This window comes from Ochotona princeps, chromosome 23 (genome assembly GCF_030435755.1).
Source record: "Ochotona princeps isolate mOchPri1 chromosome 23, mOchPri1.hap1, whole genome shotgun sequence".
Taxonomy (NCBI): domain Eukaryota; kingdom Metazoa; phylum Chordata; class Mammalia; order Lagomorpha; family Ochotonidae; genus Ochotona; species Ochotona princeps.
In genome coordinates, this window is record NC_080854.1 from 8659536 (window position 1) to 8686126 (window position 26591).

General features: G+C 41.9%; 1 long non-coding RNA gene across 1 annotated transcript in view; it reads left to right on the plus strand.

Moving 5' to 3' along the window:
• The window catches only part of LOC131483105 (uncharacterized), a 512460-nt gene that overhangs the window by 149302 nt on the left and 336567 nt on the right, over positions 1-26591 (plus strand). The window lies entirely within an intron of this gene.

Sequence of the window (26591 nt, forward strand, 5' to 3'; positions counted from 1 at the left end):
TGTTGGGGATGTGTAATACAACCTTGAGAGTTGATGGTGATGAATATTTGCAAAATGACACCATCCGTCTGGCTGTTTTGATATATTCTGATCTAGTTTGCAGACTATCAACAAGTCCATATCCTCAGAGATCGTTGTTGGTAAACTGTTTTCCACTTCTGAAATTGCTTTAATGTATTCATCTGCTGATGAGACATACGAGCCTTTTCTAAAGTTTATCACCCATGTCTTGCTGCACTCTTGTGAAACTTGGGCGTTCACCAGCGCTGGCATATTTTTTACTTACTACCTTTCTACCTTTGGTTGAGATTTCTTTTTTTTTTTTTTTTTTTTTTTTTTTTTTTAACTGACAGAATGTGTCCATTTATCTCTTCCTTATTTGAGGGGCAGCTGGGAGGGAAGAGAGAATGAAAATGAAAAGAAAAGGAAAAAGAAAGAGGAAGATTTCTTATTGCTGATTCACTCTAAACATGTACAGCGGGAGAGGAGCAGCTGGGCCGAAGCTGGGAGCCAGGACTGAGTGATCCAGTAGCCGTCTTTCCTCCAGGATCTTTGTTTATCAAAAAGAGACCCGTAGACCCCCAAAGGACTCTGCATATAGATAGAGAAATGCAAAGCAGAAAAAAAGTTTCATTGACTCTGTTTTTCACAGTTTTCAAATTGTGGACCAGCAAGTCAGATGTTACTCAGCAGTCTGTGGTGATCTGTGAATCGGGGGCTGGGGTGGGCGTGGCTGCTTGGTTCTCCCGGAGGATGGATGGACCCGCCACCCACTGAGTTCTCTTTCCTCATCCATGTTTTTCACTATCCTGGAGGCCAAAGGGACTCCAAAGCCCCAAATAGCAGCCTGTGAATAAGGTTGAAGAAAGATAACTGGATTGGAGGTACTTGGACTAAAGATTTAAGCCTCAGCTCCATTTCCTGAAAATATTCCCCCAAATAAAAACCAGTTTTGGGCCATGCAGGCAATAGCTAAAAAGGCCAATCTTTTTTTTCAGTTGAATGATTTTTAAGATTCCCCCTGGCTGCAGTTTTCAAAATTGCTCCGTAAGAAATTTCGTCCAAGTTCAGTGCCATATGGGCCGCCACCATAGTTAGGAGCAAGGAGGTAGTACTGCTCTACTTTCCAAGGCTGAGAACTCTGAGTATGGAACTGGTTCCTGGGAAATGCCACAAGAAGAAGAGCAAACAAACAGGCAAGCTAGGTGTAGCAGATGTATTGATTTCTTGTTGAAAGATTTTATGCACATTATTTTATTGAGTTTATTTGTGAAAGGTAGAATTACAGGGAGAAAGGGAGAAAGAGAGGCAGATCTTTCATCTACTGTGTTTGTTTCCCAAATAGCTTCCATGCCAGTGCTGGGCCAGGCCAAGGTCAGGACCTGGGAACTTCATTTGCATCTTCTGTGAGTGTAGGGGCCTCAGCACTTATAGGTTTCTAAGGAGCATCAGCAGGCTCAGAAGTGGATTGGTTGGGACTTGATCCGGCACCCATATGAGAAGCTGGCACTACAGGCCATGGCCTAACCCACAGCATCACAGTGCTGGCTCTTGCCTGCATATTGAAGGCAAAGAAATCACTGTACATGTTGTCAGCAATGTGATTTTTTTAAAAAAATAATTTCTAGGGCCCGGCGGCGTGGCCTAGCGGCTAAAGTCCTCGCCTTGAAAGCCCCGGGATCCCATATGGGCGTCGGTTCTAATCCCGGCAGCTCCACTTCCTATCCAGCTCCCTGCTTGTGGCCTGGGAAAGCAGTCGAGGACGGCCCAAAGCTTTGGGACCCTGCACCCTCGTGGGAGACCCGGAAGAGGTTCCTGGTCCCGGCATCGGATTGGCGCGTACCTGCCCGTTGCGGCTCACTTGGGGAGTGAAACATCGGATGGAAGCTCTTCCTCTCTGTCTCTCCTCCTCTCTGTATATCCGGCTTTCCAATAACAATAAAATCTTAAAAAAAAAAATAATTTCTAGTTTAAGCTTCTCAGTGTCACTTTTATTAAAGTATTAAAGCTTCAGCACTAATGAGATACTGAACAACAATACAGAAACAGTAAAGAGGATATTGAATGAAGGTTAATTGAGTATGTAAGCTTTTGTTTTCTGAATCCTGATATTAGAGTGTGGTGCTAAATGGCTTATGTTTGGAGAGGGAGACCTGTTGTTGAATGATAGAGAAGATGTTGTTTGGCCAACTCAATACATTTCCTCATTTCTTGTGGGGAAACACAAGGGAACCTATGAAATCCGCTTATTAATCTAACAAAATACCAACCTGTCTATGGCGTTTTGACGTTGCTGTCATTATCATGACAAAAGCTGTTCGGGTTTCATATTTATGGGCTCCAAAATTCCTTTACACCCCACTTGGCGATCATAATTCATGCAGTGGACAAAAGCATAGAGTTCTAGTCTAGGACTCAAGGCATGGGGCCACTATTTCAAAAAGTCTAAGCAGACTTTTTTTTGTGGAGCCTGAACACAATGAGACATTATGTTGCCTCCTGTGTAATTCCTGTGTGTAAAATGTATGTATGTATTTTCTTGTGAAATGACTCAGTAAATCAGTCGGCTCCCTGCCCCACCACTCCTCAGGAATGGTGTTTTCCCTGATACTGCTAAGTAATATTTTTATTTGCTCTTCATTTTAAAAAATGTCAGTGCATTTTGTTCTGTTTTCTGAATTATGAGAAGTCATTGTGTTATCAGTTTAGAGGTGTTTGTCCTCAGGATCTCCCCTTTCGGTATATTGACAGACATGACAAATTTCTTCTGAGATCATCTTGGGCAGGCCTTGGCCTCTGGGGGCCTTCTAAGCAGGCCCTCATGAGAGTTTTGGCTAAGCTGACAGGTCATTTTTGTTTTTAAATCACAGCCTGATGTGGATATATTGTAGCTGGTGAACAATAATGGATAAGATTTTAAAGTTGATACCTTTCTGTGACTCTTCCTTAAAGATTCTATATTTAAGTGATTAATGTAGAACAATTCTTTCATCCTCTGCTGTCATTTACAGAGGCAATAATAAAGAGAATTGTTACCCTGAAGGGACCAGTTTCCTATGCTTGTTCATTTATTTATTTATTCCAGAATATTTGAGTCCTAGGTGATTCAGCATTGGAGTTCAAGTCAGATTTAGTTTTTCTATTTGAAATAGATACAGTCTGGTTAGGGGATGCAGAAATAATCATGCTGTTACAGTATTTTGTAAGGAGTGCTCTGGTGGAAAGCACAGGAGGGACACTTGACAGTCCTTGGTTGCCTGTATGGACCAGGAGATGTGCTCTAAAAGCTGAGTCCATTGCAAATTAACCAGAGTCCATGTCCTCACCATTACTCATTATCATTGGAATAATCACACAAATTCATACAGCACTCAAATTCAAACATGCAGGTGTATCAGGACATCCAGTTTAGATGGCTGGTTGAGGGAGAGTGGATTGGAGGTGGGCACATACAGCTGGGGTGGTAAGGTAGGAATAGCGTGCTCACCAGCTAAAGAGAGGGAGGACAAGGGTTCCGGGTGAAAAGTCCATGTTGTGTCAAGACTGGAGGTCAGTGGGAGCGTGGAGATTCACAGAGCAAGATTTTGGGCAAGGCTGTGTTGCTGTGTGCAGCAAGGCATGGAAGAAGGGGGATATGAGGGAGTGAAGACAGAGAAAAATTGTCTTAGATCACATGGAGCCTTCTCAGCCACAGGGAGGAGTCCTTGTCTTGGGGAGTGAGAGAGCTATCACAGTGTCCCAAGCAGGAGGGGATGTGAGGAGACCTTCATCTTTCGGATGCACTGTTGGAGCAGTAATAGTTAGGGGATGGTTAGGAAGTATACTACAGAGATCTTGACTAAGAAATCTGCTATGGTGCAAGGAGGATGCCCTATGGCTTGAGTGCTTTCAATCTCTTAATAGCTTAGAGGACACTAGGCCTGCCCTGTCTGGGCCTTGCATCCTTCTCTCCTAATATACAGATGATAATAATGACTATCTCATAGAATTACTGGAGGTTAATCACCACTTAGTGTTCAGAGCAGTTTGTGCCACTGCGGGATGTTTCGTGTAAGCTGTGCTCTCACCCCGAAAGGGCTAATGGTTGAGCAGCCGATACCAGTGGGGAACCTGCTGTCCTAAGTCCTGAGCTTGTGAAGGAGCCCGATCACCCTGGAGAAAGGCATTCCTTTTCAGTTCACTCATCCGAAAGAGGCATCGTTTGTATCTCACATATGTAGCTAACAGCAGTCTTGTCTGGCACATATAAAGTAATCAATACATCTAATCTGTTAATTCACTGCTATATTAACTGTACAAGTGATGAACAGTTTCTATGTGTTCTTATCTGTAAAACCAAATAATCATATCCCATAATTAAATTGATTATCATAATCGTATTAACACCTGCAAAGCACTTTAAAATAGTGCCTGGTGCAAATAAGGAGTGTCGAAACGAAAAGCAAGGGGAGGGAGCACTTGTTCACTTTGGCACCATTTTGGACTCAGCCATTACCAGCAGAGAGCTGAAGGTTCAAAGAGACACGGTGGCAATCCTTATTCTCAAGGGGCAAATACCAATTTACTCTGATTGTGAGTCAAAACTCGAATGTGTTCTGCAGGTGCAGTCTAGGGCACAGAGGGAGATAGGAAGATTTTGGAAAGTGTGTAGAGGTAGCAGACAGAGGAGCTGCTTGTAGGAAGACTGTGGGTTCCTGGGAATGTTTCCAGAAGAGCCGGGCTGGTGATGTTGCCTGACTTCAGAACTCGATTCAGAAAGAGTCCAGCAAGCATTCTGTGCTTTAAGAAATGAGCTCAGGCTTCAATTAAAATGCACAGTAATATATTTAGAATTGATCTGATGTACTGAAAAATTCCCTACAGGTTATGTAGAGAAAGCATACATTTATTTTCAATCAATTTAAAGCACATTGTATAACTTGCAAGATTTGTTACTTAAAATTTTGAAACCGCACATGGAGTCTGGATTCTAGCTCATTACAGGTGTTTAAAGATCAGATTTGATTGGTCCTTGTTTTTTTTTTTTTACCAATCCAGAAACAAGGCTCTTGTATCTGTTTGGAGGAAACATGAAATGACTGTGTCCTAGGCAAATTGGCATGCTTTATTCTGTTTTCTTTTTGCTGCATAATTTTGAACATGTTGTGGGTGAATCAGATGACCTTTCCCGAGAAATTCGTGAAGATGTTCGTAGAGAGAAGACTTGGCGAATATTCATGGGCACCTTCAGTAGTGCAGGATGGCTCTCAGGCTGAAGTATTATTCAAAGCTTTGCTGAGAGCTTACAGTACACCAGGCAGCATAGATGTTTCATTGATGTGCTCCTAAGTATTTCCTCTTGGTTTTTCCTCCCTCTCTTTTCAATCCTCAAGTGGAATTGTATCTGGGACTATAGCTACTGGCATTTCATTTTTCTCTTCTCTTTTTCCAACAACTCCAACTCGGGATGGCATTTTGGCGGTGGGGAGGGGATGAGGGTGCCAGCTGGAATGTATAAGCATTCAGGAGAAAATTGCTTTGCTATAGATCTTTGTAATGAGAACTTTTAGGTGTTTGTGTCTTGGGGGCTTGTTTTTTGGATGGGACAAAAACATGTGAAGCACTGCTGGGTAAATCAATAATTATGTCTGGACTCCAGTTTTCAAGGAGCACCTTGATCATAGTGCGGAGAGCGACAGTCAGAATCACGAGCTTTTGGAGATCATCCTTATCCCTGGAACTGTGAATGTGTTGTGTTAGCTGGCCGGGGGAATTGAAGTCTTAGAAGCAGTGAAGGGTGCTGATCAGTTGGCCCTGAGATGGGGAGATGATTTTAGATGATCTGGGTGTGTCCTTTGTAATTATGAGCATCTTAGGAATGGGAGAAGGCAGGGGAGGGTCAGGGTAGTGATGCAGTAACAGCAGGAGTCGACCAGCCACTGTTGGCCTTGAACATGGAGAGAGCAGGTCACAGGACAAGGAATGAGAGCAGCCTTGAGGAGCTGGGGAAGGCGAGAAAGCCAGCATCTGCTCTGAGTCCCAGGATGGACAGGATCTCTGCCCACTCCTAGATGAGGTGATAGAGGCCCAGTTTGAACGTCTTTTGTACATAACTGTGAGCTAAATCCTTGTTGCTTTAATACATTAAGTCTGATCGTTTTAGAGAGATTTATGGATTTACTTATTTTGCTTGGAAGGCGGAATTTACAGATAAAGGAGCTGGAGAAAGAGAGAGCCTTGTCTTGTGAATATCTATGCACTACCTAAATGTCTTAGTTGCTAATGAATCAAAGACGAAGAAAAAATTTCTGTTAGTTTACCATCCAAATGAGCCAGGGCTGAGCCAGGCCAAAGCCAGGACCCAGGAGCTTTACCTGGTCTCCTACATGAGCAGCAGGGGTTCAAGCACTTGGACAATCCTCTGCTGTTTTCTCAAGCACATTAGCAGGAAACTGTGTTAGAAGTGGAGCAGCTAGGACTCAAACCTTAACCATATGGGATACTGGCATCACAGGTGGTGGCTTAACCCTTTGTACCACAATACTAGCCTCTGTGTAGTGTTTTGGTAGCAGCAATAGGACACTAATCTGAAAGCAGTGGGCCCAGCACCATAGTCTAGTGACCAAAGTCCTGGCCTTGCACACACTGCGATCCCATATGGGCACCGGTTCATATTCTGGTGGCCCCACTTCCTATCCTGCTTCCTGCCTGTGGCCTGGGAAAGCAGTTGAGGACTGCCCAAAGCCTGCGATCCTGCACCCACATAGGAGACCTGAAAGAGACTCCGGGCTCCTGGCTTCAGATTGACACAGCTCTGAGCATTGTGGCCACTTCGGGAGTGAATCATTGAACAGAAGATCTTTCTGTCTCTACTCTCTCTGAATATCTGTCTTTCCAATAAAGAAAAAAAAATCTAGAAAGCAGAGTCTGTCTTCATAAAGGACAAACTGTTATATGCTTATATCTGGTCTGGAAATCTTATACACCTAATTGTTTGGCTCAATCAGAATTGAGAGGAAGGGTAATAAACTAAAAACATTATGAAGGTTGGTCTCAAGATCAGCCATGAATGGAAGATAACAGGGAGGATAAAGAAGGAGGTATGGTGGACCAGAGGAGATTCAGTCAGCCATAGGAGGGCGTCAGCTTTATTTCCTGAAGGAATAGGAGTGTGGTTGCTAGGTTTTCCAGTTCTTTCTCCCCAGAGAATTCTGGATTTTGAAATTTTTATGTAGATTATCTTACTATTTAACTCTAGGCAATTTGACTAAAACCCAGTCATCAGCCAACAAAACAGATCCCCTGCTGCCTAGCTGGGTGGCTGTGGCCTGGGTTTGAGATGGATAAGCTAGAGCTGCCATCAGCCTCACATGCCGTTTTCATCATTCTGAGTATAACAACTCAAGATCCACCTGAGGACGAAGGGCACTGGTTTAGTGAAGTTAATAATGGAAGCATTCCTTGGGAAACAGTAGGTTTCAAGCTTCATTGCGTCAGATTTCAAGGACTTTCCCATCTCATTGCCCCTGAAGTAAAACGAGGAAACTTATAATGAGGGAGACAAGGAAGGAAAACTTAATATTTACTGAGCAGATGCTATTTACCTCTAACATTGGAGCAAAGCATGGACTCCAAATGACTACAAGGCAATGGGCAGGTCCTCACACTGCAGGAGTTTGATGATGTGGAGGGAAAGGTACCTGGTAAGCTCCAGGGTAGGTTTGGTGTCCAATTAGATACTTCAGGAGGGAAGAGGCTCTCTGGGAGTGAGTGGTGAAGAACACAGGTATGCTAAATAGGAATACCTGGTAGGCAGTGAGGAAGGCCAGAGAACAGTGAGGCTTGGAGTGGAATGAGCGTCCACATTCTTGGTTCTTACTCCAGCATCTTCTATAGATGGTGATCAGAGAGAAGTGGAGCGTTCAGCATTGGCCACTGGCTTGGTAAAAGTTGAGAAGTTGAGAGATATGGGTGTCTTACCTTCACCAGCTGCTGCAAAAGTCATATCAATTCCACAGCACCACCTTGGCACCATTATGTGTCCCTTAGAATGGCTTCAATGGAAAAATATTGGCTAGCTCAAGTGTTGTCAGGAATGTAGGGCAGCCAGAATGCTCACAGGCTGCTGGTGGAAGAGCACATTGGTAGATTCACTTTGGAAAGCTGCCCAGAAAACACTTTCTATGAAAGCTGAATATGTATAATAGCCTACAGCCTGCCAATACGATTCCAATGAAACATGCACATTGGTGCCTGCAAAGACTTGTATAAAAATGATCATAATAGCATTGTTTGTATTACTGAAACATAAAAACAATTCAATTGTGTTGCAGTCAGAAAACGAAACACTCTGTAGCGATGAAGAGGAAAAAGTCCCGGTCACACACAATCTAGATGAATCTCAGGATTACAAAATTGAGCAAGTAAGGCAGACATAAAATGAGCATAGATAATATTTCATTTACATAAACTTCAGAAACAGACCTTTAGTGTCCCCTGGATGTGTTCAGTTTGTAAAAACCTACTACCTTTGAGATCTGTGCACTTTTTCATGTATATATTATGTTTCAATAGAGAATTGTTTTATTTTAAAAAATTATTTTCAGTCTATGACAGCAAGAGTGAGAGAATGAATGTCTGTTCTATCCAATGATTTACTCCCCAGTTGGGCACAAAGGCTGGTGGACAGGGCTAGACTGAACTCAGGAGCCAGGGATTCCATCCAGGTCTCCTATAAGGGTGGTGGGAGCCCAAGCACTGGGGACATTGCTCCTGCTTTCCCTGGTGCATTAGCAAGCAGCTGGATTGGAAGTGGAGCAGCCAGAACTCAAAGCAGCACTCATACGGTATAGTAGTGTTATAGGTGTTGGCCTAACCCTCTCAGCCACAAAGCTTGCCCCTCAGTAGAATATTAAGAGAGAAAAAAAATCAAGCCCTAATTGGGAGTCTAAGATCATCACAGGGTAATGTTGAAATTGCTAAGCATAGCCATAAGATGATTGAATGATTGAATGCATTTCTAATTATAGTGGATAATGGGAGCTTGGAAAAATGAGGTTGTAACTTGAGAGGGATATCCCATGCATCAGAGTTGGACACAGAGCAGTATCTTACAGTGCAGTTGCTGTGTATCTGTGTTCCATGTTCCTTTTTGACCTGTAGGTTCTACCCGCCCTTCATCTCATGTGATCCTTGCTCTGTTTTGGTTGATGACTGGGGTATGACGTTTAAGCCTTGGAGTCTTTCAACTGTGAACAGACAGATCTCAGTCTCATGGAACCCAACATTTTTTTCAGCCTGTGTTTTGAATGGCAAAGGAAGAAAACCTTTATGAGATGCGATGCAGTGTCCTCGTACCTCCAGGCTTGGCTTCTGCAGCTCTGCTCCCACCAGATGCCCATCTGTGGGCAGCTAACTTCTGCCTTATGCAGGCACTCCTCCTTGCTGTGGGAGTTGTTGAGAATCCAAGGCACTTAGCCACCACCCCTCCTTCTGTAGGTTCTAAACCAGTGGAGAATCAAAGACAGGGAAATTGGATCAGGACCCACATCGCTTCCTTAGTGCTGACACACTCTCTTCATGACACTGGGACCACTGAGCTCCTGCAGGACCTAGCCACAAGACTTTAAACAGAGAGGAAGAAAAACACCATGATTCCAGAGTAGTGAATCAGGGTCAGAGACTGAGTGAAAGGGAAGACGGGAGGAAGACTGGTTACATGGCAAGAGGGGGAGGAGAGAGGAAGAAAGACAATAAGAATGTGAGATTTGGGTAATGAAAATGTAGAGAGTGAGAGAGGCTGGGTGATAGGTATGTGATGAATTTTTCCAACAATGATATAGATCCATTCTGTACTCACGGCAGCAGATGGATGAATGAGGAAGAAAAGAACTTACTCTTGAATAGCACGCGTCAGTAATCATTGTTGTCTTATATGCTAAAGCAAGTCTGAGGTCAGGGGCAGAGATGGCTCCTCTCACCCTCACATCTTGTCCCCCTGTCTTCCCTCCCAATGCAGATATGGCATTCTCCATGACAGTTAAGGAATCCTGCGGCTGCACGGCCACTCTGTTTCTAGTCAGCCGCTTTACATGCAGTGTCCTAGGGGATTCCCGTGTCATCCCTGGACAACTGTAATGCCTTTCAGCACTGTCACTGAAACACATCATACCACGTGTTTGCCACCTGTCAGTTATAGAACATAAGCCCTTGGTCTGCAGGAAGAGGGTGTAACCTTCTTATTATAGACAAAGAGGACCTGATGATTGCTGTTGCGACTTTGTAAGAGGGATGATTGCCTGATCTTTGGCGAGAACTGTTCTCTGAAATACTTGTACTTGGACAAAGCTAAAGAAGGGGAGAGAGTCAAAAACATTTCCATGAAGCACAGTGAGCTCATTGTTCCATAGTGTTCCTTTCACACTTACTATCTATAAGATCTGGAAAAGAGCTCTTGGTGATGCGATGCATGATTCAGAGGGGGAATTCTCTGGTGAGCACAGGGCCTTGCTTTTCCTACCCCTAGATCAGGGCATGCTAATTATTTTAGTACAAGTAGAAGCATGTGGTTATGCCAGGGGCTGGCAGCCTAGCCATGCTGTTTCTTATGAGAAAGTCAAAGGGTGCTTGACATGTAAAACTCCTGTGAGTTCCGAAAAAGCCAATTTGGTGTTAAGTGTTTCTCTTCTTGATTCAAATTGCATGGGAGACTGTAACAGCAAGCACCCTGAGCTGGGGTCTCAGGCTTGCTACTGAAGACCCAGATGAAACAGGTCCCAGCAGGAAGGAGAAGCATGGAATGCCAGCAAGACTGAGGCAACTTGTTGAAATTCATATTCACTTTAGGCATAGGAAAGAGAACTACTTTCATCCTGCAACAAATGAAGAATTGGCTTTCCAAATGGACCATAAACCTACTTGTCTGGGAGGTGTGTTCACCTGGACAACATGATCTGAGGAGTAGCAAGAGTGGGAGGGGCTTTAAGTGTTTTTATCTTTTGGTCTGGTGCAGCACGCACTTCTTTTTCAAAGGTCGTAGAGTCTGTTTCATCTAAGAGGTTAAAACCCCAGTCACCACTGAGAAACCTCCAAGTCTTCTCACTCCCTTTGCTTGTCAGGTTTCTCTCCCTGGCTGCATGCTCTGGGCGTGTTTGTTTCATTTGCATTGGGTTTCAGCTCTGCTTCCAGGGCTGTGCTACTGCATATGTTTTGCAGATTCTTTGCTGCACGAAGTGGACTGGGCTTTAGGAGGTAAGTGTGAGTGTGAAGGCAGCCACACACTGCCTGCCTGGATCTGAAATGTGAGGTGACTATTTCAGCCCAGAGGATGGGGCTCTGGCATCCTGCTCATCTGTGTTGTGAGTGCAACACTGCTCTATGGACACAGTTATCTGGTAAATGCTTCTGATGATGGTTCTGGATGCACTGTAACTTAGAAGAAGCATAATGGGTTCTTTATGTAGGGAGAACTCCACCAGAGTGTCTTGTGCTTGATAGAAGGGTGGTATTCATCCTTTGAAGGTATCTAGTGTATCCATTCATATTTTAAGATTTTTTTAAAAGATTGAGTTTAGTTATTTGAAAGAGTGACATATGAGAGGGAGTGACAATTATCTTCCATATACAAACTCACTCCCCACGTGGATAATATGGGCTGGGGTAGCTTAGGTCAAAGTCCAGAGTTCTGAACTCCTTTGGGGTCTCCTTGTAGGTAACAGGTGTCTCAGCGTTTGCACCATCTTGAGCTGATTTTTGCATTATCAGGGAACTGGATTGGAAGTAGAGCAACTATAAATGGAACCTGTTCTTCCATATGGGATGCTGGTGTCATAGGTAGTGGCCAACCCTATCGGGCCACAGTACCACCCCTCTGACATTTCTCTGCTCTTAGTTTTTAGAGAAATTATACCTGAAGAAAAAAGGGACCTCAATTGTGTGGGTTTTCTAAAAAAATAGCTTAAACGTAAAAGCTTAGAGAAATGGAAGAAAAAGGCTGCCATCTGCACCAACAGGGAAAAGGAAACATGTCTTAGATGGTGTTGTAGTCTCTCCTTTACCTATCTGTTTCAATTCTTTTTGCTTTTTTTTTTTTTTAAATTATTTATTATTTAACTTCAGTAATTACATTGTATTATGTGACACGGTTACATAGATACTTGGGTTCTCCCCACCCCTCCCCAAACCCTCCCACCATGGTGGATTCCTCCACCTTGTTGCATAACCACAGCTCAAGTTCAGTTGAGATTTCCCCTTTGCAAGCGTATACCAAACATACAGTCCAGTATCTTATTGTCCCATCAAGTTCAACGGCTTCTTAGGTATACCCTCTCTGGTCTGAAGACAGAGCCAGCAGAGTATCATCCCAGTCAATTGAAAGCTCCAACATACCATCAGCAAAAATTTACATCATTATGGAATTAATTGACATGGTAATGAGTAACCAATATGTTAAAAGTAAATGCGAGTTCCCAGCCACCTTCTGTGACCACCTCACCTATACTTCAATTTTAGTTTATACACAACATATAACATTCAAAACATAACATGTTATACATAACATCATATCATCTTAAATCAAGGCAAACATGTGGTATTTAACCTTTTGGGATTGGCTCATTTCCCTTAGCATTATGGTTTCCAGTTTGGCCCATTTGGCCACAAAGAACTGCATTTTGTTTTTTTTAATAGCTGAGTAGTATTCCATGGAGTCGATGAACCATAGCTTTCTTATCCAATCCTCTGTTGATGGGCATTTTGGTTGTTTCCATGTTTTTGCAATTACTGATTGTGCTGCTATGAGCATAGGAGTGCATGTTGGTTTCTCATAGAACAAGTGTTCTGGATATATTCCTAGGAGTGCTATTGCTGGATCATACGGTATGTTGAATTTGAGTTGTTTGAATATTCTCCATACTGATTTCCATAGAGGCTGTACCAGCCTGCAGCCCCACCAGCAGTGGAGTAGGGTTCCCTTTTCCCCGCAACCTCGCCAACAAGTGTCGTTGGTGCTTTTATTCATGTGGGCCAGTCTTACTGGCGTTAGGTGGTACCTCATTGATGTTTTAATTTGGATTTCCCTTATTGCCAGGGAACTTGAGCATTTTTTCATATGCTTATTTGCCATTTGGGTTTGTTCCTTTGTGAAGTGTTTGCCCATTTCCCGTGCCCATTTCTTGAGTGGCTTGTTTGTTTTGACATTTTGGTTGTTTTGTAGCTCTTTGTATATTCTGGAGATCAGCCCTCTATCACCTATGTCGTGTGCGAAGATCTTCTCCCATTCTGTGGGTTGCCTTTTTACTTTGTTGATTGTTTCTCTAGCTGTACAGAAGCTTCTTAGTTTGATGAGGTCCCAATTGTTTATTTTGGTCTTGATTTCTACTGCATCTGGAGTCTTTTTTAGGAAGTGAGGGCCTACCCCTAAGTGTTCCAGTGTGTTTCCAACATTTTCTTCCAAAAGTTTGAAGGTTTCTGGATGTAGGTTTAGATCTGTTATCCATTTAGATCTGATCTTAGTGTATGGTGAGAGATGTGGATCTATTTTTTTGTTTTTGCAGGCAATCAACCAGTTGTCCCAACAGCATTTATTGAACAGACCTTCCCATTTGCCTGGATTGTCGTTTGTCTTTTTGTCAAAGATTATTTGGCTGTATCTGTGTGGGTTTCCTTCTGGCGTTTCTATCCTGCTCCATTGATCTTCCTCTCTATCTTTGTGCCAGTACCAGGCAGTTTTGATAACCACTGCCCTATAGTATGTCCAGAGGTCCGGAACTGTGATTCCCCCTGCTAACTTCCTGTTCTTCAGGATGGTTCTAGCTATCCGTGGTTTTTTGTGCTTCCAGATGAACCCTTGGATCATTGTTTCCGGTTCCATGAAGAATGTTTTTGGCAATTTGATTGGGATTGCGTTGAATGTATATATTGCTTTTGGCAGTATAGACATTTTAATGATATTGATTTTACCTATCCAGGAGCATGGGATGTTACTCCATCTTTTGAGGTCTTGTTCAATTTCTTTTTTAAGTAGTTTGTAGTTTTCTTCAAATAAGTCTTCTACATTTTTGGTTAGATTTATTCCCAGATATTTCATACTTTTCTCTGTTATTTTGAATGGTATCTTGCTGGTTAAGTCTTTTATGGTAAAGAACAGGCAGAAGAGAGTAGACTCTAGACCCCTGTAGGTGGCCAGGTCCTTAGGCTGAGTTAAGTAAGTCTCCTGCTTGATTGTTTAAGCTAGGGCACACATAGTCTTTTTTTTTTTTTTTTTAAAGATTTATTTTATTTTTATTATTAAGTCAGATATACTGAGAGGAGGAGAGATGGAGAGGAAGTGGAGCTGCCGGGATTAGAACCAGCGGCCATATGGGATCAAGGCGAGGACCTTGGCCACTAGGCCACGCTGCCGAGCCCAGGGCACACATAGTCTTAAAAGTGTTGGAAAATATATATTGAGTTCCTGGCTTCTGGCTTCTGCTGGCCTAGTTCAGGCTGTTCCAGCAGAGATTAGGCAAGCAGAGCATTCTCCCTCTACAAGGGTCCAGCCCTGGCTGCTGCACTTCTGATCCAGCTCCCTGCTAATGTAGTAAAGCAGGGAAGGTGGCCCAAGAGTTTTGGCCCTGTTGCTCACCTGGGAGTTTGGGATGAAGTTCGAGGCTCCTGCATTTGGCCACATCCTGTCTGGCCATTGAGGCTATCTGGAATGGAAACCAAGCACTTAGAGATTCTCTCTGTATCCGCTTCTCTCTCTCTCTAACTGCTTTTCAAATAAAGAAAAAATGTGCTTCTAAAAACAACCCTATGCCCTTTTATTATGTTACAGCTGGAGTTGAGAATATCCTTTTCATGAGTTTTAATGAAAAGGTAACAGTCCATCTTTTGGAAGATTGATAACTTTTTTATGTGGAATAAACAGAATAATTATTTTTGTGGAAAATGTGTACACAATGGAATATTATTCAGCTATAAAAAACCAATGAAATCCTATCATTTGCAGCACAATCATTGGAACTGGAGGACATCATGGAGTAAAATAAGTCAGAAATAGAAAGACAAGTGCTACTTGTAATGGAATTTAGAAGTATATTATCTCAAAAAGTAAATAAGATGTGAAGTGTGCAAAAGCAGAATTTTTATTTTCTGGAGCAAGTTGGTTGTAGCGTTTCAGATGACCTTCCAGGCTCAATGTGTGAAGTGGTGTGGAACCCGTGTTGAAAAGAGACGAAATGGGGAGGGAACCTGTGTATCTGTTTTCTTGGGACTAGAGCTGTTGTGTGTATGTTAATTTCTGGAATAAGGATTTTATGAAACCAAGCACTTTAATCTACTTTTCTGAGAAATAGAAAGCTTCTTGATAGAAATGCCACCTGTTTTTAATGCCTGAGCACCAATGGAACTCTGCCAAGAAGAAAGTAAATGTAGGCAAATCCCAATCAAGCTGGCATCTCACAGAACTGGCGCAGGCAAGGTTCTTGAAGTTTATCTTTTTGCATGATGGGAAAACGACATATTTCTGATTCTGTGTAGGAAAACCTTTTAAGATTTTGTGAGATACTATCAGGATTAGGATGAAATATGTCACACAATGTGAGATTATTTATATCAGTGCTTAGTGTTTTATATTTTGTAATGTGTTTTCATACAAATAGTTTAGCATTTTACTCAATAGTAAAATAACTTAGCACCTTACTGCCGAGCTGCTTATGTTTTGTATTTTTTATTTGTATAAACTGGACAATACAGTTTTAGGAATATAGTGATATTTCCCATCTACCCTCATTCCTGTCCATATTTCCCACCCACTCTACTCATTCCTATTTTCTTATTCTTTTTTAAAATTTGCAATGACACATTTTAATTTCACTTTACAATCATAGACTTAAAACTCCATTAGGTAAGAATTTCATGAAATAACAAGTAGGAAAAAAAAAACCTGTAGTATTTCTTTAGATCCTCAGGCTGTATACATAGGCTGTCAATCTTGCTTACATAGATTGCATTTTTCATACCCTGTTTGTTAATTGTTACAGATCAGGGGAGTTGTTTGATATTTTTATCTTTTGGTGCTGGCTTATTTTACTAAGCATCACCAGTTGTCTTCATTTTGTTCCTCTCTATGGCTGAGTAGGACCACATTTTCTTAAGTCATCCATTGATGGGCATCTGGGTTGATTCCATATCTTACCTATTGTGAATTGAGCTGCAGTATACATGGGATATAAAGAACTCTCTCATGAGCTGACTACATTTCATTTGGGTAAATTCCCAGGAGTGGGATGACTGGATGAGCTGTTTATTTGTTTTTAACATCTTCCTGAGGAATTCTATATAGAGACTCATGTAATTGTTAGACCAGTAAATTTCAACACATGGTTTCTTAATTTTCAATTCCCACCATCGCTCCCCTCCTCACCCACACCTTCCTCATCTGTTTTCCCCAAAACAGTTAAGAGTAACATTCAGAGAGACCCTGACATGGTAATACAACTTACTGACCAAGTAGGAATTTAGGAAGTTGTTCAACAGTCTACCCTAGTGAGGGTGGCTTGTCTGAGAAAGTGAGTGTGCAATCTTTCTGGGTGTGTAGAGTGCTGGCAGGTGCTTGGTAGGTGTGGTCAGGTGCTCTGAGGACAGCCTAAAGTCCAGCTCTGCTCCTCCAGAAAGTCCCCCTGCATTCCTGCTAGTACCAGTTTTCTATTAGGAAAGTGGGGAAGTGAAATTTGAAAAATTCTGGTTGGATTTTAGGTCGATATCTGCATCTCTATTACTTCATGCCCTTTGCTGTTTGCCACCTACCAGTACCTTCTCACAGTGTTTGTACTAAAACTCAAACGACATTGGTCCATCTTACATTGTTCTCTGCTTTTCTTCTGGTCTTCGTTCTCTTCTTAGCACAGGTGAAGTTCCTTCTCTCATTAGGATTTTAGTTGCCCCTGCTGGTCCTTCTTTCTTGATGACTAATTCTCCAGATCATTTTCTTTTTTATTCATTTGGGTCTCAAGTCAAAGACAAGCTTGGTTCTCCTTCTTCCCCCATCACTTATGCCATCACCACGTTTGAATTTCTTCGTAGTCCGTATCTGAGCTAAGTTGACTCACTATTTGACTTTCATTAAAATTTCAACCATGTAAGTATGGGCTGTTTCTCTGCTGCATGATTTTTGTGGTATGTTTTCAATTTAGGACAGTGTCTGACAAGAAGTTGGTGCTCAAAAGTGGTTGTTGAATAAATTGCAATTTGCTCCTATTTAGCAGCGTTACATGCAATTTGTTTTGCTCTTGATTGGAATATAATTTTGTAATCTAGCAAAGATGAGGGAGAAAATGGCACAGGGTCCTGAGGGAGTAGGAAATGATAGTGGGACTAGTGGGATTCACTGCATGATTTGAGTAGTAAATTGCAACTATTGCCTTAAAAAAGAACAAGCAAATATATACAACTTGAAAGTCAAGATCTGACATAACCTTGTAGTGGATATTGTATATTTTTCCCACCAAACTTCTGGAAAAATAGGAAGGCTAATTAGACATTTTCATAGATCATTAAATAAGTGTAGCGGACTTCACATTTTCTTTGAGCCTGTGTACAAAGCTACTAAATGCTTTTCGGATGGAAAGAGAAGACATATATTGAAGATCATAGGCAATCAGCGATAAAATCCACAGTTAGTGTCAGGTTTTTAAGACTCTTATTTTCATCTTCTTGAAAGAGTGTTGGAGAGGAAGGGATAGAGGACAGAGGGGGAGATAGAAGGGGGAAAAGGAAGGGGAGATGTAGAGAGAGGAAAAGGGAGAGGGAGGTGCATCTTCTGTCCACTGGTTCACTTCCCAGGTGACTGCAGTAGCGCAATAACCACATCTGGGCCAGGTGGAAGCCACGGTCCTGTAACTCCCTATGGGTCTCCCACAGGGTGGCAGGGGCCCAAGTGTTTGAATCATCATTTGCAAGTTCCCGGGTGCATTAGCAGGAGACTTGATCGGAAGTGAAATAACCAGACTTGGACCAGCACTCTGGTATGGGATGTGCACATTTCAAGCAATGTCTTAAGGTGCTACACAACAGCACCCACCCCAGTTTATTTTCGTAAAAGGAATTTCTCCTGCCAAGTCACCAAGATGATTCATATATTTGTTCAACAGAATTGATCTTGTAAGCATCAAACAGAAGCCAAAAAATATATATATATATATTTCTTACCTATACTCTCAGACATATTAGGAGATGTTCCCTAGAATTAGTGAAATGTTAACTAAAACAGCAACTTACCCATTAATATTTAACCCTCATCCATCTTTCTGATTGTTACCACATGGCAGAAAAATGTGAAAATCTGCTAAATGCTACCCTTTGACATAAAATTCTGAAATTCTTGTAAATACAGCTGGAAATTCTCAGTCCTCAAAGGAGGATGACTGATTTGACCTGCTACTCATCTCTTCACCCTGAAACAAAGGAAAGCAAAATGGGTTTCTGTGGATAAGAGGATTTCATCTGTACCGAACACAGGAGTGGATCAAACACAGGGAAGGTGGTCGCAGGATGAGTGGTTTTTTGTTGTTGTTTATTTCACAGCTTTCGAGCAGAGCTCTAAATGTAATCTCCTCAATGAGAATCTGTATTGCATTTCTGTGGGAAATAAAATGCCATTTCGCCTGTCTCTTCCTAGTACTGATGATAGTCTCTGCAGGGAGTAGAATTTAAAATTCTCATGGAGTTAATATGGGAGTACTCCAAGAAGTTCAGGGAAATGGAATTTTAAAAAATCAGTTCTCTGGGTGCATTTTTGAAACCCAAGATTGGTTTTATAAAATAATGCATATTTGCTAAGAATTTTTTAGGAACCTCTGTATGCATGGATTTTTAAATAATTTATGTCAAAATAGCTTGCATTTTAATTTTGTCATGAGCTTTTCTAGTGTCCTCTTAGCAGAACCAGGAAAGGGTATTAAAAGGGAGAAAATATGATTGCCATCTGGGCTGGCATCAGTAATTATGAGTCAGCCCAGGCATTTTATATAAGCTTTAGGATATTGGGTTTTATTTATTTATTTAGCTTGTATGGCATGAGATTTACTGCTATAATGGTGTCAATAAGTACAAAGACTTTGTTCTTCCTCTGTGCGTCCATTTTGGGTCAGATGAGGGCTGAGCTCAGATTGATGGGACAACCATCTCAAATCTTATCATTTTCCACGCTAGAGGAGATTTCTTTCTTTCTTTATTCAAAAGAGGGGGAGCGGGTGGAGGGAAGGATTGGGGGAAATCTGCTACCCAGAAAGGGCCACAGTGTCCTGGGCTTGACCAGGGAGAAGCTAAGAGCCAGGAATTCCACCTACGACTTGCGTGTGGATGACAGGAACCCAGCTACTCTGGTCATCCTTGGGTGTTTTTCCAGATTCACTGGCAGGGATTGAAAGTAGAGCAGCTGGGACTCGAAGTGTCTGCCACTGTCACAGGCAGTGGCCTAATGTACCAAACCACAACTCTGACACCTTCCCAAAGTGAATTGCAGGTGGCTAGCTAATCTCATATAGAAATGGCCATGGCACTAACTAAAATGCTTTCTGAAAAGAAGTTGCTGGTACATGTCCTGAGTAACCAGAAGATGCGTAGAAAGTATCTGAACATACTGAAAAGACTCACTTGGTGTTTCCCTGCTTATTTAGGGTACAGGTTGATTTATTAGAATAAGTTGGTTGCTAGAAAATGTCGCATTTCTGTTTGTTTAGCATTATCATTGATTTATTGAAGCAGCACTTTGTTCCTTAGTATATTTTATATCAGGAATTACTTTGCATATACCTACTGAGTAACTGAATACCAAGTAGCTGATCTGTGAATGCATTGAGACTTGAATTTAGCCAGCAAGTAGTATTCCCCTACCATGTAATGGATCACTGTGTTGAATACCTCTTTGGGCTAAATCATCATTGCTGAGTTAGTTCACCTCAGAAATGTCTGTTTCAGTGCTTACTGAGATCTTCTTTGGAGCTCACTCACTTTGGGCACTGATAGACATTCAACATGATGTGTTTGGTACTGGCAGTGGAGATGTCGACGGTGATGTTGTACAGTTCGTTTGTTAAAGTATTTTTTAGTCAGTAGTAATTTGATTATTTCATGCTTCCTTGATTGGTCACAATGTCAAGACTGCTTCCTGAAGCTTGCCATTCATTCTGAAGTGGTACACCTAATCAGGAGTTGGTCCCGATGAACTGACAAGATGTCTAATATATATGCTACAGTTTCTGATGACTCAGCACTGTCTATGGCCATGCCACCCTGAATGTGCCCCTCCCCTGCAGCTCATCTGATGACTCAACACCTATAAAAGAGGATATTTAATTTGAGGTTTAATTGGGCATAAACCCATAACTCCATTCTTCTACTTCTTGGTCCCTTGGTGACTGGAGTTTGCTCCCTGACTATATTCCTCTGGCCACAAGATTTCCCACCTGCTGACCACAATTCCCCACACACTTTCCTCTTAGGAAACAACAGACAAAAGCTGTGGGAAGTTTGTTTTTGTCATTGCTGTGTTAAAAGGGAGATCTTTTTCTGAGGGTGGATGGTGGACTAATTATTGTGTTACTCCCCCTTCCCTCACTGCTTCCAAGAAACCACATTTGATTTGAATGTGAATGTTTTCTCCAGGTGGTTTAGGCCAGCTAATCCTTTCAACATAGGGTTGGCTGAGTTGAGGTTTCCTTTTGCCTGGCTCAGAATGTGGGATTTCTGGTTAGTCCTCTATAGCTTTCTCTGGGAAAGAAACATGAATACAGCATTTTTTTTTTTGAAGCTAGTTTGGAACACTATTTTTTCTTACATTTTGCATCTCAGATTTTCCACAAGGAAGACCACATTTAAAATGTCAGCCTTCTAGTGACAGAAGTTGTGTCATTATTCTTCAAATAGCCACTTAGCAAGTGTCCATTTGAAGTCTTGACTGGGTCACTGAATGAATGGATGAGTGACTGATTGAAGACAGACTCAGGACTTCCAGAAGGGAGAAAATAAAAATCTAATTCTGTGTATTTTTCAGTGACGTACACCACCTATGATGTCATCAGTTTAAATTATTATTATTTAAATTCAAGCAGAAATGTAGTCAGTTCAAAACTGAGCTAGCCTGAGACCATATATTAAATAATATACACAGTTTGCTCTTTTGTTGCCAAGGGACTGTGGCATTTTGCTTGGGTGAATTATATGGCTGGTCTGGAAGGCTCAGGCACTGATGGCAAGTCTATGTCACCATGGTGACGTGCATTGGGGAAGATAGATGTCCATCCTATTAAGTATGTTCGGAGTATATTGTGACAACTGCAGTGCTTGGTACCACCCAAGGAATACTCTACCAGAATTAGATATTTTCTTGGCTCAAACATAACAATACCATAATGTGTCTGGTACAGTCAGCCAAAACAAGATAGTTTATCCCTGCCTTTGCCAGCTACTTATGCTAGCTAGGAGAATTTAAAGCCAAGTGCAGTGATCAAAAGGATGACTGGGGAAATCAAAGGCAAATGGAGGAAGAAGAAACATGAGAGAAATCCCTGTTTTGTTTCTCTGTAGTCTCATGGAAATCAATAGTGAAATATCATTTTTTGCCTCTTGTAATCCATGTGTACTGGGATACTGCTTTACCACACAGTCCCAGCCCTATGAGCCACCAAGTGGCAGACAAGGAAGAATCAAGTATTCCAGAGTGATGAAATGTGTGGATTCTGTTGCCAGGCTGCCTGGGTTCAGATCCTTTCTCTATTGCTTAACAGCTATGGTATAGCCCTTGACTGCCCGGAGTTTTGAGCTCTAAAATGCAGAAACTAATAAATGTATTGTCTCATAGAGTGATGTAAGGATGAAATGATAAAATCCGTACCACTGATCACCCCACTATCAGTAATGGCAGGCTAGGAAGATTAAAGATAATGGTAACAGAGAAGTGAAATGTTTATGATTGGCCACCTAGGTTCCATAGGTAATGGTGCATCTAGAGCACTGGTTGAATGAAAACATAAATGTTATTGCTGTTTCCCTTGTTACTAACACTGTTGATAGCATTACCAGGGAGATGTAAAAAAATATTTCTATAACTGCCATGAGTCTTACTTCATATTGAGGTGAGTAATAGGAACCAAAACTTTCAATTCCTAGTTATTGAGTTTTTCATTTTTTTTTTCTGAGAAGTAGCAAAAGTCAAGAGACAGGAATGCAGTAAAAATTGCAAGTAGAAGGGTGCAAAATCTTCACCCTTTGAAATATAATTGGGCTGGCATAAAAAACAAGAATTGGACTCTAGTCCTGGGGTGATATAATTTTTTAATGAATCAAAATTGCTGCTAATAGAAAGTTGAATTTAAAGATTACTGCATATGAAAGGAAGGCATAGCATGGATTATTCATAATAGGTATCGAAAGAGCAAGAGAGACGTGTTTTTTTTTTTTAACAAAGGCAACTTGGAAAAATAAGTCAGACTGTGTTAAAATGAACTTACTGCACAGCTTGATCCAGAATTCATAAATTTAATGAAATTCAACAAATTGCTGAGTAACAGAGGCAGAGAAAAACTGTAAGGATTGGCTCTCATTCTGTGTGACAGCATGAGGAGGTTGGGTTCTTAAGGCCCCCTCCTACCTGTGGAGCAGTTCCTCTGTCTCTCATGTCAGTGGCTTCCTTTTCTGGGGAATGATGAAAAAACTCCCACTTTTTAAATCCCTTGCTTGTCCCCTCTGCTTGCTCTCTGCTCAGACTGAACCCCGTTTCTTTCTTCTAGCACAGCTTCTCATGGCTGTGCTTTTTCTTTATTGAGCTCATTTTTCTTCTAACTTGTAAAAACATTCCTGCTGAATTGATGATGTTGGCGCTAGGAGTTCTGTAGCCCAGTTCTGTAGCTGTGTGCCAGATGCATGGTGATGCCTTCCACAGAGGCATAGCCAGCCTGGGCAGACCCCATACACTAACATGCCCATTTCTCTGCTTCTCGTCCTTCTAGGAAGCCGTGTGGACCCTGGTGGTGCACACAGTTCATCAAACAAGTCTGGTGAATGTTAGATCAAACAAATTTAGTGTGGCATATCAACATCAACACCATGTATTTACTCACTCTTTATCCACTCATTTATTTTCTAACTTTTTCAACAGTGAGTAGTAAGAAAATGATTTGTAAAAGATATGCTTATTTGAAAATGAGTCTCTGTTTCTCTCTCTCTGACACACACATGTGTGCATGTGCATACACACACACACACACACACACACACACTTTCTGCTGGTTTATTCTCCAAATCTCTGTAGTAGCCAGGTCTGGATCAGGCTGAAGCCAGGAGCACGCAGCTCTATCCTGGCCTCCTATATGGGTGGCAGAGGTATAAGTACTTGGGCATTGTCTGTTGCTTCCTGAAGTTCATTAGCAGGAAGTGGGGTCATGGTGCAGCTTTGTGCCACAGTGCTTTCAACTACCAGCTGCACCACTAGTACCTTATACTGGAGCCCTGACTCCAGGCTTGGTTGTCCCACTTCTGATCTATCTCCCTACTGAAGTGTCTGGAAAGGCCAAGGGCAATGGCCAAGTTCCTGGGCCCCTGCCACCTGTAAATGAGATAGAATGGAGTTCCTGGCTCCTGGTTTTGGCCTGGCTGAGCCCCAGTTGTTGCAGCAATTTGGAAAAGCACTGGAAGGCTTTCTTTCTGTCTGCCTCTCTCTCTCTCTCTCTCTCTCTCTCTCTCGCCAATAAAAAATAAGGTTTTGTTATTTTTTTTAAAAAAATTAGAAAATTGGTTTGGAAGCAGATTATCTGGTCCTCAACTTGGCACACTCCTATGAGATACTGGTGTCACCTATGTAATGGCTGTAACACCAACTCCCACCAAAAGACTTCTCTTAAATAGGGAAAAAAAGAACAATGGTTAAAGTTAGGAGAAGGTAGTAACTATGCATAACCAATTTAAGGGATACATTTTTTTAATGACAGGTAGGTGTTGGTATGACCAGGTAACAATGTTCATGGAAGTTACCATTTGGGCATGCATAAGCAGAGAGTTAGTGCCACTATTTGGATTTCTCAAGATTTATAAATTATATGGAAGTAAGAACTGCTGCCCAAGGTAGTCTATATGAATGTGCACAGAGTAAGAGAAATGGTAGTTAAAGAGAAGTGTCAACGATCTTGGTTAGGTAGAATTTTGCATGTTCATCTTGATAATACAAGGTTCAGGGTAATGGCTGGTTTTATAAGCAAAGCAAGCAGAACATAATTACTCTGCTGTGTTAGTGAGAACACTGTTAAACAGCATTGTAACACACACAATACTGGGGATCCATAAAAGGGCAGCCCTAGGTCTGTACATTTGATGCATGCCCCTGAGGTGTCCTGGCTGTTAGTTATGGCTCCCTGGGGGTTTGCCACTCTTTGACAGGAAGTTTGGGGCTCTCTCTGGAAGCATCTTTTAGTGCATATGAACCAGGTGCACGTGAAGGTTGAAAGGCAGACCAGTTTTTTTTCTTGTCCAGTTCTTCTGAATTGAGAACCACGGTAGAGGTCAGGATAGATAGAAGGGTAAGTTGTAGATGACAAGGTGCTCCCTGGTATGGGACAAGTCTCCACACCTGGAGTCTGCACACCTGGACTTGTTTTGGAAGCTTGGGAGCCACGTTGAATACTGAGGAGTTAATGGCCCAGAGTCTTGGCTTGCAGGCACACACAGCCTGGAAGTTCTGCATGGACCTTCTAGGGGTGCAGATGATCATCCTCCAGCTGGTGAAGCTGTGCAAACAGTGAGCCCTGCTGGCAAGGCCAGCACCTGCCCATGAGCACGGCAGCACTAGCCCATAGCACAAAAAGATACATTTGCAAAGTGCAGGGAGGCCCTACTGGGTGTGGTCTCCTGTGTACAGTGCCTTGAGTTTCATTTTACTTTTTACTGGTTGTTTTCAAAATGTAGTTGTGGCATTATAATTCCTTGATCTTGTGTATTTAAGTTGTGGTTAAAAGGAAAACTACATATGAGCAGCCACATCAACAAACCTGTTCATTTCTAGGAAATTTATTAGCATCCAGGAAACTTATTTTTTATTTCAGATATGCTACATAACATATCTGTATTTCTTACCTGTATTAATAAGACTTAGCTGTAGGAATGGTAATTACAGAATAGAATCCCTATAGCTAGTCCTGACTTTTCTGCATGAAAAAAATGAAATTCCACTTAATGGGCAGCCTTCTTAGTGGTCGAACTGCTGTTTCCTGCAGTAATTTATAGTCCAGCAAATTTATGTTAGTGTCTGAAAGAATGGAATGAATATGTTGGACTGTTTTTTTTCAAAGACCTCTCTGCATTCATCTGAAAACGAATTCACAGTGCTTAATAGCGTGCCTTGGTATTTCCAGCAGTACACTTGGCTCCCTGAATGAACTTGAATTTACTTTACACTGTTTCTGTGTTTTCTGCTTCAGAGTAAAAGTGATCTCAGGGCTACCTAAGTGGTGTCATCTAAAGAGTCAAATGGGTCCTCACTCATGTATACCGACAACTTATCTCTAAAGAAGTTATAATTAAGTTTCAGGATTTGGTTTGGGACTTTTAAAAAACTTCAGTGTCTTATTTCATACATATTCATTTTGTATTATATTATGAGCTATGATCATTCTTTGAAGATTTTGTGTTTTACAGAGTATTCCAAAACACTTGCCATGTTCACTCACTAAGTATATGCTCAGTGTATTATGATAACTGTGTCCATTATGGAATGATTATGATAACTGTGTCCATTAAGAGATGAATCTTGAAGATGCTATAAAATTTTCAGCAAGTGCTACGGTCTGCCTGGTCTATGCCTGCTGATCTCTCTGTGTGTGTGTGCGTTTGTGTGTGTATTGGATATTAGATATGAACTTAATATGACACATTAATTTTGAAGTTACAGGGTCAGTATTGTGGTGCAGTGGGTTAAGCCACTGCAAGCAATACCAGTGGTATTCCAATCCCACATGAGAGTGCCAATCTCAGTAATAGCTGCTCCACTTGCAGTCTATCTCCTTGACACCCATATGCGAGACCTAGGTGAAGTTCCTGCTTTGAAGTTTTGGCATGGGCCTGCCTTCCTAGGCCATTGCAACCATTTGGAGAATGAATCAGCAAATGGAAGATCTCTGTGTCATTCTGCCTTTGAAATAAAGGAATACATTCTCTCTCTCTCTCTCTCTCTCTCTCTCTCTCTCTCTCTCTCTCTCTTTTCCCCTCTCTCCCTCTCTCTCCCTCTCTCTCCCTCTCTCTCCCTCTCTCTCCCTCTCTCTCCCTCTCTCTCCCTCTCTCTCCTTCTCTCCAGCCCGCTGGTTCACTCCCCAGGCCTGGGCTAGGCCACCAAAGCCAGGAACCAAGAGCTTCCTCTAGTTGTTGTACTTGGATAGTAGGGTCCTATGTACTTGGAACAACTTTCTACTGCTTTTCCCAGACTGTTAGAGAGCTAGATACGGAGTGGAACAACCAAGAATGCTGACACTTTAGAAGGCAGCTTTACATAGTAGATCACAACTCTGGCTCCATTTTTTTTTTAATAAAAAGGATTTATGGGGCCCACATTGTGGTAAAGTATGCTGATCTTCCCCCTGTGATGCCAG